Raw genomic sequence first — 3,568 nt, forward strand, 5'->3', positions numbered from 1 at the left:
CATCTAAAATTGCTCCAGCTAGGGTGCATATACATCTCCTTCTAGGTAGATGTGGATTTGTTTTGGAATCCCTGTCTGAATGTGTTTTGTTAAGCTGAATATCAGTTTCTTTCTAAGACTTTACTGAAAACAGATAATAGTATATTACTGTGATGGCAGCAGAACGTCCTATAATTAATGGCATGCTTTCTCTCACTCTCTTTTTTTTTTTTTTTTCCCTTTTTTTCCTTTCTGCTGTTGGGTGTGGTGCTACAACTAAACAGTGAATACATGGGTCTAACCCCGTCATTGACTTTTCCATTTTAGTGCATGGAAAAAAGAAAAGGAGCAGTATATTTTAAAATTCTGAAGTATTTTTGGTTTCTTTGCATCCACTTGGAAAGTTTTAACCAGAAACAAATGAGTGTCCTCAACTTCAGGCATGGAAACAAATCCTGATGTGTTTGTTTTTCTCATATTAAGCCACTACTCTTCATTGACTCGCTCCTGCCCACCCCCCAAATACCGGCTTTTTTTGTGAAGAGACGGGGGAGACTGGGAGCGGGTCATTTTACCTGGGACAGTGTGGTGATGTCCAAATAATTGCTGAGGAAGGAAGGAAAGAAAGCTTACATTGTTCTAACTGCAGATGTTTCTCATCTGGAATACAGGCCATTTTATCCACATTTTTTGATTGCTGTTTATTTTAGTTCTTTATTGTGCTGCAATTACCACAAAGGAAAAAGTGCAGAAAAATCTAAGCAGCTGAGATGCAGTCTGTAGTTTAGCTATTTATTAAATTACTGGGTTTTTTTTAAAAAAAACCTCTTCTTTTCTTTCCTTTCTAATTCTGAGACTTCCATCCAGATACTCACTGGAAACACTGTGGATTACACTGTGATCGTGAGGCTGTGGCTGTTAATGAATACTACAGTAGGGAGGGAGCCACTTGAAAGTTTATAGACCTGTGAGTCCTTTCCAGAAGGTAAGTAGCAAGGACCTGTTGGCCTTTTTTGCCACCTAGTGCTTCTGGCCCTGCATTACTGTGAAAGCATTGATATACGGAAAAACTCTGGCTGCAACCATCTCTGCCAAATGCCCCTATTTATTTTAACAGCTTGAAATTTCCCTGTGTGGACAGAGTGAACCTGAGCATGTTTCCTTCCAGCCAGCAAGATGCTCGGTGGGTTTGGAGACCCCTCTTCAGTAGTATGAGGAAAGAGGCTTATACAAAGCTTCATTTTTTTTTCCAGACTCTGGGGCAAAGCATGATCAGCTCGTGTGGCTTTGAAACATGACTCGTCCTTCTTAAGTAATGTGCTTAGTCATGTTTGACATCACGTTACTTAACGTGCTTCCTAACACGATGCATCGCCCTGGGTTCCTGCATGGCTCGGACAGTTGTTTTCCTTGTTGACCCTCAGCCAGCGGATGCTCTGTAGTAACGTGTCCCTTCTACATATTCCAGGCGATTTACTTTATTTTTAAGTCTGCTGTTTCCATGGTACAAGTAAACAACAATGACGCACTGATGATTCGCATCCAAAACTCCCACTGCTTTCAGGTTTGCAGCCCACGTTCACTTGAGCACGTGTGGAAGTCCTGTTGATTTCACGTGACAGTAGTGGACATGCTTATATTTTCATTGCTGAATTGGGACCCTGAAGGCGTAAAGTTTAAATTGTAGGTCTCTCCCTTTCAACTGCGTACATAGCTTTGCCCGGGTTTCCCTTGCTGAGCGTGGCCCTTACTTTTCCCTGCATGCTACCACCAGTGCTAGCCTTGGTGTACTGTTGTGGTCATAGTGCTAGTTCTGAGGTCTCCAACACACTGCATTATTCCATGTAGGTGTACTCTTAGGCTATGTCTCCACTGCCTCCTGGGTGAATGTGAGGCCACAGCCATGGATAATAAGTCCTGCCTACTTGCTTCCACTCTGTGTGCACCCAAGTTGCATGATTAGGTAGTATAGACAGCTGAGGGTGTTGCACTGTTGCTGTTTTCAGGCTCTCCCAGGATGGAAAGACTGAGAGCAGTGGTAGGGGCTGTGCTCAGGGCCTGTAAGCCATTTATATTGCCTAATTACTGGGTTTGGGTGCACGTGGAACATGTGGTGAGCGAGTGGGGCTTACTTCCTCCTCAGCGGCTCTGAACTCAACAGGGATGCAGCTCAGACATAACATTACAGTAGTTCCTTCCTTCCATGCATTTCCTGGCTTACCACCTATGCTCTAAGCTCTTCCCTGACTCTTGCACAAGTGATTAATTACTCTCTATATTCAGTCCTTTCTACAGCTTCAGTGATGCCTATGGGGTATGGAACAAAGGATAATATTCTCATATGTCCAGTAATCCCACCCCAGTTTAGCTCTCCAGATTACTTCTATCCCTAGGTTTACCCAGGGAATCTGTTTCTATTAGACTAAATTTTTCAGAGCACTAACTTTCAATACTGCTGCCCAGAACTAATTGCTGGAGCTCTTTTTTTTTTTTTTCCAAATAGCAGTGGCAGCATTTGTTAATGTTTGCAAGATCTTCTGATCAGTTTACTGACATACGTACTTGGAGCGTATGTAGTCTGTGTGCAGTATAACACAAGCACATTATATAATTTTCGAGTGCAGTGGAATTCTGGTCTATAGCAGACAAAAGTCTAAATCAGAAATTTGAACCTGAACTTTGCGGCTGGAAGAGGTTGCATCTGATGGAGCATTTGTAACTTGGGCCGGTCAGTAGTTTATAATGCAGTACAATGGAAGCTGTGCATGATAACAGAGCATTTTAATGTGCAAATTCCAGCCCTGGCATGAGCAAACTTTGGGTGAAGCAGAGGAGTTTGTTTTCAAAAGAATGTGGAAAGGGGGGGGAAGAGGTTGGGATCAGGAAGAGGTGTTTTTTACCTTACCGGTTTTATTTTCAGCTGGCTATTCTCCTACTGGAGTTCCACTTTATATTATAAATTATCAGTTTCCTTTTTTTTTCACCCTTCCTTTGGCAACCATGGGATGGTCGTTGTTGCTGAGCTCATAATTTCACTGCATGTGCCACCCTACCGATCAAAATGAAAAGGCCTGCGGCTGACCGGGTGAGTACCCTGCAATGCTGTGTGGTGGTGATGATTGTGTGTACCACTAGCATTACGGGTAGTGTGTAGTTTATTACCTTTTGGTACCTGGCTGCAGCATCCATTGAGGCAATAGAGGCAGCAGACCTCCCAACATTTCATAATCCACCAATGGAAAAGTGGCACTTAAAATGAATTTATTCAGGTGGGAGCTCTGTCAGATGTGAAAATAAGGTCTTTGAATCGCTGCACAGAAATGTTGAGTGTCAATGAAAAGGCTTTTATTTGGGTGTAGAGCCAGACTTTTGGAAGCCGGTGTGCCACGGGGTCTGGCACCAAATGTTACGGGTAGCAGATTGGAAGGGGTGGTCTTTCTCCAATTTATTGCCATTTGCACTTGGGATGTACATGGCCCATATGGCTTCAGTGGAGCCAAATAACCAGAAGGAGTCTTTTTTGAGTCATAAACAGCTTGTTGGCTGACTTTAGCAAGGACATGTTTTCAATCATTTGTGCCATTAACAA

General features: G+C 43.0%; 1 long non-coding RNA gene across 1 annotated transcript in view; it reads left to right on the forward strand.

Moving 5' to 3' along the window:
* Window positions 1-2,513: 2,513 nt before the first annotated feature.
* Window positions 2,514-3,568, forward strand: part of LOC109289992 — a 15,531-nt gene continuing 14,476 nt past the window's right edge. The window contains exon 1 of the long non-coding RNA XR_002095479.1: window positions 2,514-3,064. This is a non-coding gene — a long non-coding RNA (uncharacterized LOC109289992). The remainder of the gene's footprint in view (window positions 3,065-3,568) is intronic.

This window comes from Gavialis gangeticus, unplaced genomic scaffold, assembly GCF_001723915.1.
Source record: "Gavialis gangeticus isolate Ggan-Ray unplaced genomic scaffold, GavGan_comp1, whole genome shotgun sequence".
Taxonomy (NCBI): domain Eukaryota; kingdom Metazoa; phylum Chordata; order Crocodylia; family Gavialidae; genus Gavialis; species Gavialis gangeticus.